The sequence below is a fragment of the Mobula hypostoma genome, chromosome 26, assembly GCF_963921235.1.
Source record: "Mobula hypostoma chromosome 26, sMobHyp1.1, whole genome shotgun sequence".
Taxonomy (NCBI): domain Eukaryota; kingdom Metazoa; phylum Chordata; class Chondrichthyes; order Myliobatiformes; family Myliobatidae; genus Mobula; species Mobula hypostoma.
Genome location: NC_086122.1, coordinates 31,146,724 through 31,162,697, shown reverse-complemented (window position 1 = coordinate 31,162,697; position 15,974 = coordinate 31,146,724). Strand labels below are relative to the sequence as shown.

Here is a 15,974-nt window from a genome sequence, read left to right as displayed (position 1 = left end):
CAGGAAGGTGACGTTAACTCAAATAACCACATGTTACAGCAGTGGTGTGTAGGAGAGCACAACCTATTGAATTTTGAACTGGATGGGTTACAGCAGTAGAAGACCACACTGGTTTCCAAGATGTTCCTAATAATGTGGCCACATCGTGTGTGTGTGTGTGTGTGTGTGTGTGTGTGTGTGTGTGTCTCCAAATGAAAATATATATATTCTTAATATGATTTACAGATCATGTCTTGCACAGTACTGCTGCCACAAGACAACAAATTTCATGACGTATGTCAGTGATAATAAACGTGATTCTCATTCTGACCTGTCACTTTTTCTCACTTGTCACCATTCTCTGAGGTCACCTAACCTTTGGAAGTCCATCCCCTGCTTCTTCTCCCCAATGTAGCTTCCCCTTCCCTGGACTGAATCGTGGCAGGAGTCCGGCAGCTTGGGTTGGTTGGACCTGCTGGCCTCTTGGCAGGCGGAAGGTGAGGGGTGGGGGCATGTTCTCATTTTTGAGCATCTGTTGGCAGCTTCTACTCTTATTAACTCTGCCATGGATGGTCCCAAGCCCGGCTGTGAAAGAAGTAGGGTTGGACATCCAGCTAGCAATCCCATCCCATAAAGAACAATGGATGTTCCAATGGGAGAGGAAAAATCTTGAATTAAGGGTTATGGGGAAAAGGCAGGGTGGTGGAGATGAGTCCATGGCCAGATCTGTCATGATCTTATTCAATGGCTCAATGGGCCAGATGGCCTACTCCTGCTCCTATTTCTTATGTTTTTATGTTCTCATGAAGTCATGTGGTGAAAGTGGAAGCCACAGAGCCGATCAACCTTCGATCGTCCAGGAGACAGGTCCAGGACGGATGACTTTGGGGAGCTGCTGTTGGTAGCTTAAGCCCCAGAAGAGGTGACGGGCTTAAAAAAATAATTCCCTCTTACTGCCTGGGCGTAAGTACAAGCACATTTGGGTCAGGCCCAGTAGACGTGTCCTGCGTCCCCAACAGGCTTGCTGCCGCTGATGGCTTTGCAGTACCTGGGCCATCGGCAGCCCTTGTAGATGACAGCATTGCACCGGACTGCCCCATACCCTGGCTTGTCACAGTTACGGTACGCCCTAGGCAAAGCTGCGTGCGCCATGTTTCTACGATTTGCTCCAATTACAGACACAGAGGGCAGACGGATGATGACTCCCTTCTCGGATTCAGATTCCCTTCTCACTTCAGAACATACAGTGAAAGTAGTCGTTTGCGTTAACAGCCGACAAAACCTAAGGGTGTCACAAACACGAGGAAGTCTGCAGATGCCAGAAGTCCAAAGAAGCACACACAAAATGCTGGAGGATCTCAGCAGGCCAGGCTTTTACCCTGGTGAAGTACTCCAACATGACACACATTGTGCAAGTGCTTTTCACACCATGAATGTTGCTTTGCATACCCAGAGTTTGTGGTTTCGAAGTTCAAAGTCATGTTGCCGCAGGCTGTGTCTGCCTGCCCCAGATTTAGTAAGTTCTGCACTGTTTGTGCGCTGAGCTACAGGCAATGGTCTCCCTTCAGGGATGGGTACCCCAGCGATGTTGCTGAGGGGAGATCAGCCTGGTTCTCTGGTAAAGTTGTTGCCCCCCCCCCCAACAGTTTCTGGTCTGTGCTGGTGTTCTCGGTCTCCCGCAGCTGGGGTGCAGTGGACATTGTGTTGCTCTTGGTCTCCAGCATCACCGGGCTGATGAACTTCATTGCAGGTTCCTAGCTATCACGCTCCTTCACATCCCTTCCATTCTGTCAGTTCCTTTGCCTGCGACATCATCAGCAGCTCGAAAAGAGCAAACAGTCGACGTTTTGGGCCAAGATCCTTCATCAGGACTTCTAAGGTCAGAAAACTAAGGAAGAGCTGGGGGTTAGCCCCCAAGTGTCACAAACGTCCCAGCGCCAACATGGCACGCCCACAATGTTCAGCTGAACAGCGCAAGCAACTTTAGGATGGTGGTGAATATTGGTAGCTCGGGTTGAGTTGTTTGATGTGCTATCAGAAGAGATAACTCTGTAAACAAACATATCGATATAGGCACCATCTACGGATCCCTAAGAACTAAAGAAATGCCAGCAAATAGAATTCAAAGGTCAACTGAAGTTTAGCCAATCAGGACCGAGGCAAGCGAACAGGGGCCTACATAAACGGGAGCACTGCCTGAGAGAGACACCAACAACTGCGTGCCAAGGATGTTACCTCGGCTGGCGATGAAACGTCTGCAAGCTAATTGCCAAGCTCAGCGAACAGTACAACATCAAACACAACAACTCTCAACAAGGCCTTCAACACAAAAACTCTGCAGATGCTGCAAGTGTCGGCAACGCACACAAACTGTTGGAAGAACTCAGTCGAGCAAATACAGGGAAATAAACAGTTGACCCTTCATCAGGGCTGGAAAGTTGGGGGAGGGGGTTTAGAAGCCGGAATAAGAAGGTGGGGGTCAAATGCGACATATGCCCCTACACCTTCTCCCTCACCACCACCACTTAAGGATTCCAAGCTGCCCTCCTAGGTGTGGTGACACTTCGCCTGCAAATCTGTTGGGGTTATCAACTATATCCCGCGCTCCCAGTGTAGCTACCTCTACATCAATGAGACCCCTCACAGATTAGGGACCTCTATGTTGAGCCCCATAGCTTTGTCCACTGCCAAAGGCAGAATCTCCCAGTGGCCACTCGTTTCAATTGGGCTTCCCATTTTAATTCTTATATGTCTGCCCATGACCTCTTCCACTGCCATGATGTGGCCAATCTCAGGTCGGAGGAGCAAGACTTCAGATTTCATCCAGGTGGCCTCCAACCTGACAGCATGAACAACGATATCTCCAATGTCCAGTCATTTCTTTCCCCTCCATCTTACTCTCATTTTTTCCATTCCTCAATCTGGTTACCCTATCATCTATGTTCTTCACTTCATCTGGCCATCACCTCCATCTGCTTCCCCTCCTCCTTCCTTTTCTTCCACGGCCCACCGTCCTCTCCAGACTGGTTCCTTCTTCTTCAGCCCTTTACCTCTTCCACCTATCCTTTCCCAGCTTATTACTCCACCCTGCTTCCCCTTCACCTGGTCTATCACCACCCAGCTTGTGCTCCTTCCCCTCCTCTTTCTTTCCAGCCCCCACAAAGATCCTCGGCCCGAAACATCTACCGTCTAGCCATTTCCATTGATGCTGCATGACCTGCTGAGTTCCTCCGGCATTTTGCGTGCGTTGCTCAACGTGGCCTGACATCACCATGTGCTCACGCAGATCCCAAGTTGTTCCCACTGATACAGCTACCTGCACACTCGGTGTACCTGGACAGGAGACAAGTACACCTGCAGCACAAACATGCTCGTTGAACCAGTGCTGGGTGACCGCACTTGCCTCTGCATGGAAAGACTGAAAATCAACTCTATCTTGGTCACTGACCTCCTCTTTATCATTATTGTTATTGCCATCAGCAGCATTGCCCTGGGAGATCATCCTCGCTGAGCACAATCTCCCCCTTACCAGGTCAGATTTTGCCACATGCATCAAGATGTGACCTGCCAGAGGGGTGCTTCAAATCAAGCCTCAGACTCACACTCCACATCACAGTGAGAACAAAGTTCACGAGAGGTGGTAAATTGGGTCAATAGAAGGTTGCACAAACAGATTATGCTAAGGACAGGGAGATGCATTAATTAGGAGAAAGAATCTATTGGAGTTCTCACTAATGGTGCAGAGCACCATCACCAGAAACCCAAGAAGTGTAGCCATTGAAACCACAGTGGGAGTGGAATTAGACATCTTGTCAAAAGTTAGTAAATAACCCAATCACTGCGCATCACCCTGTTAACTGTATCACCACCACATAGTAAAGGCATCTGTTAGTCTTGCGAGACCATGGATCTGCGCCTGGAAAGTCTTCACTCTCCAGGGTGCAGGCCTGGGCAAGGTTGTATGGAAGACCGGCAGTTGCCCATGCTGCAAGTCTCCCCTCTCCACGACACTGATGTTGTCCAAGGGAAGGGCATTAGGACCCATACAGCTTGGCACCAGTGTCATCACAGAGCAACGTGTGATTAAGTGCCTTGCTCAAGGACCCAACACGTTGCCTCGGCTGGGGCTCGAATTCACGATCTTCAGGTCGCTAGTCCAATGCCTTAACCACTTGGCCACGTGCCCACACACCACCACCACCACCACCACATAAACACCTATATTAACAGCGTAGTGTATCAAGTGGGTGACGGGGTGGAGCTATGTCTCTACCAAAGGAGGTGTAAGGTCCTTCCCTCAGCTAACCTGCTGGTCACCCTTGGGCAAGATGTAGCACCTGCTTAGCTTCCAGGATCAGGGTCACATGAAGCCATGTGAGCAGGTGGCGGATGGTCGTATGAGCAGCTGGTGCATATCACAATTCCTGATTCTGCGATCACTGATGCCAGGCAGACTATCTCTGAAAAGTATTGGTAAAGACTCTTGTCTTGTAAAGACTCTGCCCAGAAGAAGGCAATGGCAAACCACATCTGTAGAAAAATTTGCCAAGAACAATCATGGTCAAGACCATGATTGCCCACGTCAGTACTACACAGCACATAATGAATGAATTAATGAATATATCAAGAAATTTTAACCAAGCCTTATTGAGTTTGCCAAAATCTGTCTCATCAAGTGGTGGTTATGCAAGGCATTATCTCAGAGAGGACACCAACTTCTCAGTGCACCTCTGTGGTGTCTCCCTTGTATTAGTGACCATGGTTCTTTTAAGAATCAAGAATTAACTTTATTCACCATCTACATTTACATGTAAACGGAATTTGCTGAGGTGTGTTGGTCAGTACACTACATGCAACCAAAACCAACATTCAACAATTATAAAGAATAAACAATTATATAAAAAAATTAGACATTAAACTATGGATATGAATAGAATGCGCATTAGTGTATAAACCCAGCATGAATTTACAATGTAAACAGCATTATAAATAGTGATACACACAAAATGCTGGAGGGACTCAGCAGATCAGACAGCGTCCTCGGAAATAAATTAACAGTCAATGTTTTGGGCTGAGACCCTTCTTCAGGACTGGAAAGGAAGAGGGAAGACACCAGAATAAAAAAGGTGGGGGCGGTGGGGGAGGGAGGAGGATAGCTAGACGGTGATAGGTGAAACCAGCTGGAAAGGAAACATAAAGTATCTAAAGTATTTAAAGTATTTACAGCACAGTGTGTTGACGGGGTAATGGATAGGGAACTAAACAGAATGGTTGAGCAGATTTGCTGCTTGGGAGAAGAAACTTTGAAGATAGCTTGAAGTTTTTGTTTTAATAGCCCTTTAGTACTTTGCAGAAGAAAGCTATTTAGTGTTCAGAATCAGCGGGGGAAAGCATGCAACAAAGAGAAACACTTTGATGCACATTTTTCATTATATATTCATAGATAAATTTTAATAAAATTGGTTATACGAAGGGAGCTTCAAAACATCTTTAGATGATTCATTGCAATTCAACGAATTTTGCGGTTTTTTTTCACCTTCGGCCCCAATATAAGTGAGCTGTTGTACTTGCTAAATCATGATAAAAAACTGACATGATGTAATAAAACCACAGAGAAAGGTTTTCACGAATACATCAAGTAAAGTCAATTCCACTTATACTTATTGCACAATAACAGGTCTTCTTTCTTTTCATTTTTTTAAAGATAAAATGCCAGAATTCTCCAAAGAACTATCCAAACCCAGTCAATAGTTGTAGATCGAGTTCTACCCAATCCCATTCCAAACCTGCAACTTCAACAAAACTCCATTGTCAACAGTCCATATGTTAGACCATAAGGCCATAAGACAAAGGAGCAGAAGTCGGCCATTCAGCCCATCGAGTCTGCTCCGCCATTTTATCATGAGCTGATCCATTCTCCCATTTAGTCCCACTCCCCCGCCTTCTCACCATAACCTTTGATGCCCTGGCTACTCAGATACCTATCAATCTCTGCCTTAAATACACCCAATGACTTGGCCTCCACTGCCACCCGTGGCAACAAATTCCATAGATTCCCCACCCTCTGGCTGAAAAAATGTCTTCGCATTTCTGTTCTGAAAGGGCGCCCTTCAATCCTTAAGTCATGCCCTCTCGTACTAGACTCCCCCATCATGGGAAACAACTTTGCCACCTCCACTCTGTCCATGCCTTTCAACATTCGAAATGTTTCTATGAGGTCTCCCCTCATTCTCCTAAACTCCAAGGAATACAGTCCAAGAGCGGACAAATGTTCCTCATATGTTAACTCTCTCATTCCCGGAATCATTCTAGTGAATCTTCCCTGTACCCACTCCAACGTTCTTAGCTCATCATCTTCATTATTGGCCATGAGGTATGACATGGATGATCGTGGTCTTCCATCTGTCTTTAACCAGACTGTGGGCTGACCCCCTTCACACCGTCGTTCTATCCATGACCATGATTATGCATGGCCAAATTTTCTGCAGAAGTGGTTTGCCATTGCCTTCTTCTGGGCAGCGTCTTTACAAGACGGGTGATCCCAGCCATTATCAATACTCTTCGGAGATTGTCTGCCTGGCGTCAGAGGTCGCATAACCAGGACTTGTGTTGTGCACCAGCTGCTCGTACGACCATCCACCACCTGCTCCCGTGGCTTCAGGTGACCCTGTTCGGTGGGGTGGGGGGAGGAGCTAAGCAGGTGTTAAACCTCACCCAGAGGTGACCTTCAGGCTCGCAGAGGGAAGGAGTGCCCCACATCTCCTTTTGTAGGGACGTATCTCTGCCCTGCCACCCGCTTCTTAGCTCAGTAGCCAAATAAAATGTTAAGTAATTGTCACATGCAAGGAATTGATTGCATAGATTGACGTTATCACGTGGGACTTGCTGTTGGTATTGGAATTGGTTTGATACAGTCACATCAGCTGAGATGCGATGTAAAGCTTCGTTTTGCATGCCATCTGAACTGATCATGCTATACATAACTGTATTCAGGCAGACCCACAGTCACCGAAACCACCGACAGCGAGATTCCTGCCACCTCCGCCACCCCTCCGCTTTCCGCAGGGATCGCTCCCTCTGAGATTTCCTTGTCCACCCGTTCATTCATCCCTCCCCACTAATCTCTCACCAGGCACCTTTCCCTGCGAGCGGGTCAAGTGCTACATCTGTCCATGCGCTTCCCCCCTCACCTCCATTCAGGGCCCCAAACAGTCCGTCCAGGTGAGGCAACACTTCGCCAGTGGCCTCCTCTACAGTGGTGAGACCCATTGTATATTGGGGGACCACTTCGTCAAGCACCCCCGCACCATCCACCGCAAACGGTGCTTCCCGATGGCCCAACATTTTAATTCTGATTCCCATTCCTGTTCTGATGAGTCGATCCATGGCTTCCTCTCGAGCCAAGATGAGGCCACCCTCAAAGTGGAGGAGCAACACCTTCCAGTGAACAAATTCCTCCCCCACTTCCTCTATTCCCCATTCTGAGCTCTTCCCTTGTCTCACTTGCCTATTACTTCTCCCTGTGTCTCCACTCTCCTCTCCTATCAGATTATGTCTTCTCCAGCCTTTGACCTTTTCCACCCACTGGGCTTCACCTACCACCTTCCAGCTAACCTTTCTCCCTTCCCCCCCTCACCATTATATTCAGACACCTTCCCTGCCCCCCCCCCCCGCCCACCCTCTCCCTTCCTTCTCAGTCCTGAAGAAGAGTCTTGGCCCAAAGTGGCATCTGTTTACTCTTTTCAATAGATGTTGCCTGACCTGCTGAGTTGCTCCAGCATTTTTTGTGGGTTGCTTAGGATGGTTCCATGTTTGCTGGTACATCATGTTACATGCCCACTGGAAGCATGATGTGACATGCGTGACTTACGCGCAAAGCGACCGTGAGCATGATATTTCCTCGTCTGCTGAGCTGATGTGATCACTTGTAGCACGTACGTGAGTTGACCTTGCGTGCCAGTGCCTGGTCTTGCATGTTCGTGGAATTTCAGTTTCCGTGTTTCGATTAGATTCAACGTGAGGTTTATTTGTCACGTGTACATTGAACCACTGAAATGTGTCATTTGTGTGAATGACCAACACAGCCCAAGGATTGTGCTGGGAAAGCCCACTGTGCTTCTAGTACCAACACTAACAAGCCCCGAACCGGCCATCTCCCGAGCATGTAGAGGCTCTGAATGATGCCTGCTTGTTGTATTGAATAAAGACTTCTAGCTCTTAAAAACTTGCAGAAGGAGACTAAGAAGGTCATTAGGAAGGAAAAGATGAATTATGAAAGGAAGCTGGCGACTAATATCAAAGAAGATACTAAAAGCTTTTTTAAGTATATAAAGGGTAAAAGGGAGTCGAGGGTAGATACAGGTTTCCCCCGCCATCGAAGGTAGAGCGTTCCTATGAAATGGTTCATAAGCCGAAATGTTGTAAAGCGAAGAAGCACTTACCATTTATTTACATGGGAAAAATTTGTGAGCGTTCGCAGACCCGAAAATAACCTACCAAGTCATGCCAAATAACACATAAAACCTAAAATAACAGCAACATATAGTAAAAGCAAGAATAATATGATAAATACACAGCCTATATAAAGTAGAAATACTTTCCCACAAACATTACTGCACTGTTCTCCGAAGCGAAAATCTCACGCAAGCGCCGTCGGCAGAAAATCTCACGCAAGTGCTGTTGGCAAAAACACGGCGTAAGCGCTCTCCAGTAACCTTTAAGCTATGAAGCTGCCAAATCATACCAAATAACACGTAAAAATACACAGCCGATATAAAGTAGAAATAATGTATGTACAGTGTAGTATCACTTTCTGGAATTGGTTCAGCACCGAGCACACTGATGATGGTGTGTTAGGCTGAGTCATCGCAGGTCGGGTGGTGCAGTGGCCCCCACCCTCCAGGCCGCCGACAGATACTGAACCGCGAAGCATGCAGGGGTACAGCGGTAGCCGGGAGGCATCCAGCACATCTTTAAGAAAAAAGCCGAATTAAACAAGCTAATTAACTAGGTGCCGCCCAGCATGTAATTGTCGACCCAGATCAGTGCCAATTTCCGATTGCGTCGTCTCTGATCTGAACCGACAATTACGTATCGGGCAGCACCTAATTAATTAGCATGTTTATTTCGGCTTTTTTCTTAAAGATGTGCTGTGTGCCTCCTGGCTACCGCTGCATTCTCCGCAAATCGCGGGGTGGTGGGACACTGGGGTGTCATCTCGTCGTCCGTTTCCATTAGAACAGGCAGCGCAACTTCTCCTATGACTGCCTGCCTCGATGTCGAAGGTCGAGGTTCGTCATCTGCTGTGGCTGATGTGGAAGGCTTGCTTGACTGCTGAGCCTCGCGCATTTTTCTATCATACAGTTCTTTGTAAGGACTCAAAACCATCCTGCAAATATCCCCTAAACCTACGTACCCTTTCAAAATTAAAGTCGTACTTTATCATTGCAGCGAAAACCTCACGCAGTTGCTTTACGTTCAGTTCCTGGACGACTTCACTTTTGGTCCGTTCGCTACCGCATTCAGTTTCAATTGTTACCCTTTCCTCTTCCAATTGCATCAGCTCTTCATCTATCAGTTCTTGGTCATGGGATGCCAAAACCTCTTTAACGTCATGTTCGTCAGCTCCCACTAGCCAAACTCACTTAGTCCTTACTTCGTTCACCACGATCGAAACGCTTAATTATGTCTAGTTTACGCTAAGTGTAACACCCTTACGAGCTCCTTTAGGCTTTTCCAATACCTTAGAACTCATCTTGCAAATGGCTGCTCACAGGCACGTGTTTAAGCAGTGCCGGCTAGAATGCTGTTCTGAATCCGGGGGACAGCGGCAGCTCGGGGCGCGCGCTGATTTTCCCCATGCGCTGCTTTTTTTTCGTAACAGTGAAAACACCTTCTGAAAGCGAAAACAGGGTACGAATGTAGGTCTTTCGTAAAGCGAACGTTCGAAAAGCGGGGGACACCTGTATAGGACCAATACTAAATGACGCTGGAGATATTGTAATGAGAGCCGCAGAGATGGCAGAGGAACTAAATGCGTATTTTGCATCGGTCTTCACAGTGGAAGATGTTTGCAGTATACTGGACATTCAAGGGTGTCAGGGAAGTGAAGTTCGTGCAGTGAAAATTACAACTGAGAAGGAGCTCAGGAAGCTCGATGGTCTGAGGGTGGATAAATCTCCCGGATCTGAAAGAATGCACCCTCGGGTTCTGAAGGAAGTAGGTGGAGAGATTGCAGAGGTATTAACGATGATCTTCCAAGAATTGACAGATTCTGGCATTGTACCAGATGACTGGAAAATTGAAAATGTAACTCTGCTATTTAAGAAGGGTGGGAGGCAGCAGAAATGAAACTATAGACCTGTAAGCCTGACATCAGTGTTTGGGAAGTTGTTGGAATCATTTGTTAGGTATAAGATTACGAGTACCTGGAGGCACATGATAAGATAGGCCAAAGTCAGCATGGTTTCCTGAAAGGAAAATCTTGCCTGACAAACCTACTGCAATTCTTTGAGGAAATCACAAGCAGGGTAGACAAAGGAGATGCAGTAGACATGGCGTACTTGGATTTTCAGAAGACTTTTGACAAGGTGCCGCACATGAGGCTGCTTAGCAAGATGAGAGCCCTTGGAATTACAGGGAAGTTACTAGCATGGGTGGAGCATTGGCTGATCGGCATAAAACAGACAGTGGGAATAAAGGGATCCTATTCTGGCTGGCTGCCAGTACCTGTGGAGTTCCACAGGGGTCGGTGTTGGGGCCACTGCTTTTTACGATGTATGTCAATGATTTGGACTGTGGGCTTAATGGATTTGTGGCTAAATTTGCCGATGATACAAAGATAGGTGGAGGAGCGAGTAGTGTTGAGGAAACAGAGAGCCTGCAGAGAGACTTAGATAGTTTAGTGGAATGGATAAAGAAGTGGCAAATGAAATACAATGTTGGAAAGTGTACAGTCATGCACTTTGGTGAAAGGAATAAATGGGCAGACTGTTATTTAAATGGGGAGAGCATTCAAAATGCAGAGATGCAATGGGACTTAGGAGTCCTTGTGCAAGATACCGTAAAGGTTAACCCCTAGGTTGAGTCAGTTGTGAAGAAAGCGAATGCAATGTTGGCATTCATTTCTAGAAGTATAGAATATAAGAGCAGGGATGTGATGTTGAGGCTCTATAAGGCACTCATGAGACCACACTTGGAGTATTGTGTACTGTTTTGGGCTCCTTATTTTAGAAAGGATATACTGACATTGGAGAGGGTTCAGAGAAGATTCACAAGAGTGATTCCAGGAATGGAAAGGTTACTGTATGAGAAATGTCTGGCAGCTCTTAGGCTGTATCCCCTGGAGTTCAGGAGAATGAGGGGGGATCTCATAGAAACATTCCAAATGTTAAAAGGCCTGAACAAATTAGATATGGCAAAGTTATTTCCCTTGATAGGGGATTCTAGGACAAGAGGACATGACTTCAGGATTGAAGGACATCCTTTTAGAACTGAGATGTGAAGAAATTACTTCAGTCAGAGGGTGATAAATCTGTGGAATTTGTTGCTACGAGTGGCTGTGGAGGCCAAGTCATTAGGTATATTTAAGGTAGAGATAGATAGGTTCTTGATTAGCCGGGGTATCAAAGGATATGGGGTGAAGGCGGGGGAGTGGGGATGACTGGAAGGATTGGATCAGCCCATGATTGAATGGTAGGGCAGACTCGATGGGCCGAATGGCCTACTTCTGCTCCTATATCTTATGGCCTTATATCACCAGCTTCAATGTCTCTCCAGTAACTTAGATCGCACTCACAACAACCCAGTGTAGGTGGCCAATTTTGCAGAACACCTACACTCACCTGTACTGGCCGTGCTGACCTCCCGGTCTCAGGCCATTTCAACTCCCTTTCCCAATGATCTGTCGGTCCCTGACCTTCTCCACTGCCATTGTGAGGTCTGATACAAACCAGTTAAAGCAGCATTTCGTGTTCCGCCTGGGCGGTCCAGTAGCTGATAGTCTAAATCCTGAACTTTCCAGCTTCCTCCCCGTCCCATCAGCCAGTTTATACATCCCCGCCCCCATTAGACCCTCATAACTTCCCTCATCTGCTACACTTATCACCTTCCTTACTTACGTGATTCCACCAACTTGTAAACACAAAATCATCTGCAGATGCTGGGGTCAAAGCAACACTCACGACATGCTGGAGGAGCTCAGCAGGTCGGGCAGCATCCGTGGAAACGATGAGTCATCGTTTCCACGAATGCTGCCCGACCTGCTGAGTTCCTCCAGCGTGTTGTGAGTGTTGCTTCCACCAACTGTAAACTGTGCTTACCTCCATCCTGCCCTCTCCCAACCGAGCTACATTTCCCCTTTTTCCCCCTTTCTTTATCTATCTCTAACTATCACCAACCAGCCATTGTATCCTGACTCCATTCTTCCCCCCCTCTTGTTTCCATCTGCCCGTCATCTCCCTCATTGTTTGGTTCCATCCATCACCTTGCCAGTCCTTCCCCCATTTCCCTCTCACTTCCTAATACTATCTCCCCTCTAACACTCTCAGTCGTGATAAAGAGTCTCAATGCTAGATCTCAACTATCTCAGATACTTCTTGATCCATTGGGTTCCTCCAGCAGATTATTTTAAAGTGAGTGGCAGAAGAAAACATTCGCACACAGGCAGTTGGGTTCATCGTAAAATCTGCACAAGAATAGCCCTCTAAAAGAAAAACCTTCTACCCTGAGGCACTCTCCTCTTTACAAATGACTATATATTACAAAGATGCAAATGGTCCTTTCTTTATGAGATTATGACAGTTTGACAGAGTAAGAATAAACCAGCATTTACCTTCACTCCCTTTGATGCCAAACCCATTGGCACAAGAGTTCCATCTCTCAGGAGAAATGACCAATAATTGGCCGAATTAGAACTTCAGCTACATCTTCTCAAATGTGAATGAGCCACCCTTGAGAAGCAACAGACAAGTTATCCGCTCCATTGAATCTTTCATCTTACCTTCTTTCTGTCATGTGTTTTTTTTTACCAGAATGCTCCAAACGTCTTCCTGATAAACTGCAGAAGATGTATCCTGGCTACCAGCTCTGGACGTGTTCCACGGCCAATTACATCAGTAAAATGAAATTGTCTTTCACTTAATTTATTCGACAGCTAATTCTGCCTGCTCGTCGCTTCAAGCATTCCGGGTTTTTCTGAATACCATTAAGCACTTCAGCAGCCAAAGGAAAGACTAGATTGCACACGTCTTCATTTGTACTGTGTCTTGCTGTGTTTCCGGAAAAGGAAAATGAAACTTATGAGAACACAAATGAAACTTAATTGCTGTGACTTTTTTGTGCTAGTCACCGCTTGAAATCAAAGAAGCCACACCCGCTAACACGAGAATCTGTGCAAACTGTTGACTCAATATCAACTGTCTGGTCAAACAAAAGAGATTCACATTAGTTTTAGTACAACTTTATCAGCACACAAGTTACCTTGACATGCCAACATACAATTAATTATCCATAGTTCTACACTTGGCTCATTATTCTAAATCATCTCTCGTTATACTGAATAGCAAGATTCATAGCTTGGAGTTAACAACCAGTGCTGATGCTGATGAACCTTCCAAGTTCAGGGTCTTTAGCATTTGTCTTTTTTTTTACACTCGATCCTCATCTCATCCCTGAGGGAAAACATGCAAGGAGCCGGCTGAATTCAATCCCTCGATCACTCGCCTCAAAGTCCAGTGTGGATGCCACTACATCGCCAGCTAGCCTTACACAGTGCTTTGAGGTAGTGCAATTTAATTCAATTCAGTTTAATTCAATCCAACTCAAGTTTTATTGTCATTTATCTATACATGAATACCTATGAATGCAGACAAACGAGACAGCATTACTCTGGGACCAAGGTGCAAAACACAATACCAACAGTCACACACAGCACAAAGCACTCATAGCACGTGAAAGATGTCAGTAAAATCAGCCACGCGAAAGGGAAGTCCTGATCCTGAGTGCATGAATACCACAGAAACCTCCAATCGACCACAATACAGCTTGTCTTCTGCCGGGCAAACACTGGGGGGGGGAGCACCGACTCCAACCTGGCTGCCGCACCACACCTCACTCCCGGTGGCTGTAAACAGGCGGTGCCGCGGCTTGGGGCCTAGCCCTGTCTACAAGGCCACAAAGCACCCCCACCGTCCGCCAACAAATCAGTGAATCAGACTTCCAGCATTCCACGTTAACAATGCTCCAGGGCGCCTTGCGATCACAAGAAAAGCAGCTAGGACGATTACTCACTAAAAGACCGCACACTTCCTGCACACTCCGACTCCTCCGGAGCCTCCCTTTTCCCAGCAGCAGCGCCATCCGCACCAAGTCCAGCTCCTTCAGTTTCTCCGCCAACGGTCAATTCGCTGACGGGTGGACCTGCGGTACCTCCTGAAGGTAAAGCAATAACAGAATAGTAGTCATGGTTATACTTTACTGATCCCGGGGGAAATTGGTTTTCGTTACAGTTGCACCATAAATAATTAAATAATAATAAAACCATAAATTATTAAATAGTAATATGTAAACTATGCCAGTAAATTATTAAATAAGTCCAGGACCAGCCTATTGGCTCAGGGTGTCTGACCCTCCAAGGGAGGAGTTGTAAAGTTTGATGGCCACAGGCAGGAATGACTTCCTATGACGCTCTGTGTTGCATCTCGGTGGAATGAGTCTCTGGCTGAATGGACTCCTGTGCCCACCCAGTACATTACGTAGTGGATGGGAGACATTGTCCAAGATGACATGCAACTTGGACAGCATCCTCTTTTCAGACACCACCTTTAGAGAGTCCAGTTCCATCCCCACAACATCACTGGCCTTACGAATGAGTTTGTTGATTCTGTTGGTGTCTGCTACCCTCAGCCTGCTGCCCCAGCACACAACAGCAAACATGATCACACTGGCCACCACAGACTCGTAGAACATCCTCAGAACATTTACAGAGAACGTGCAGTGCAGGCAGAAAATAGGGTGCAAGGTAATAAGCCAAGCAGATTGTGAGGTCAACAGACCATCTTATCGAACTAGGAAACCACTGAATGGTCTTATTAAGGCCTGATAGAAGCAGTCCTTGAGCTTTCAGGCTTTATATCTTCAGCCCAATGAGAAATTCAATTGAATTGAATGATCTTTATTGTCATTATGCATAGGTATAATGAACCTCTATTTGGCTCCTCTCAAAGAGGAGAACAAAGAATATTCAAGGTGGGTGGGGTCTTTGATTATGTTGCCTGCTTTACCGAGGCAGAGAAAATAACAGACAGAATCCATAGAGGGGAGGCTGGTTTTTTGTTCTGCGTCCCTAACTCTCTGCAACGTGGTCACGGGCATCGTCATACCAAGCTGCGATGCTTCCAGAACAAATGCTTTCCATGGTGCCAGAATAAAAAATGTTGAGGGTCTAAGGGGCATGCCAAATCTCTTTAGCCTCCTAAGGAAGTGGAGGCTTTGGCGAGCTTTCTTGACCAGGGGATCGATGTGGTTGGACCAGGATAGACTATTGGTGATTAGGAACTTGAAGATCTCAACCCGCTCCCCCTGGATCTCATGACCATGAGGTCATTCATTCAGGCAGCAGTGGGAGTTGAACACGGGACACTCATATTGTAAAACGCCACCAATATAGCATGCCCACAATTTACTAACCCGAGGCCATATGTCTCAGGTATGTGGGATGAAACCAGACAAGCTGAAGGAAACCAATGTAGTCATGGGGAAAACGTGCAAACTCCTTGCAGACTGCAGTGAAAATTAAATCCCGATCGACTTTCCCGATGGTGCTGTAAAGTGCTGAGCTAACGACTGTGCTCCTTGCCAACCAACTGGGTGTAACGTTGACATATATTCTCATCATTCTCAAAAAGGTTTAGCCGTTAGACATACACCTACAGTTTCAGGGGAGCATGGGGAAAAGAACCAGGTGAGTTCCAAGGACGCATGTCGACCGCAGCCCC

At 46.6% G+C, this 15,974-nt stretch overlaps 1 protein-coding gene across 4 annotated transcripts in view; it reads right to left on the bottom strand.

Annotated features, from left to right (window-relative positions):
• Positions 1 to 13,242, bottom strand: part of LOC134338295 (S100P-binding protein-like) — a 77,990-nt gene extending 64,748 nt beyond the window's left edge. For 2 of the 4 annotated variants that reach the window (XM_063034040.1, XM_063034044.1), the window contains exon 1: positions 12,980 to 13,242. The gene's annotated coding sequence lies outside the window, so the exon portion shown is untranslated. Of the gene's footprint in view, positions 1 to 12,811; positions 12,872 to 12,979 lie in introns of those variants that run through there. The other 2 variants (XM_063034042.1, XM_063034043.1) reach the window with 2 other exon arrangements.
• Between the last annotated feature and the right edge of the window lie 2,732 nt (positions 13,243 to 15,974).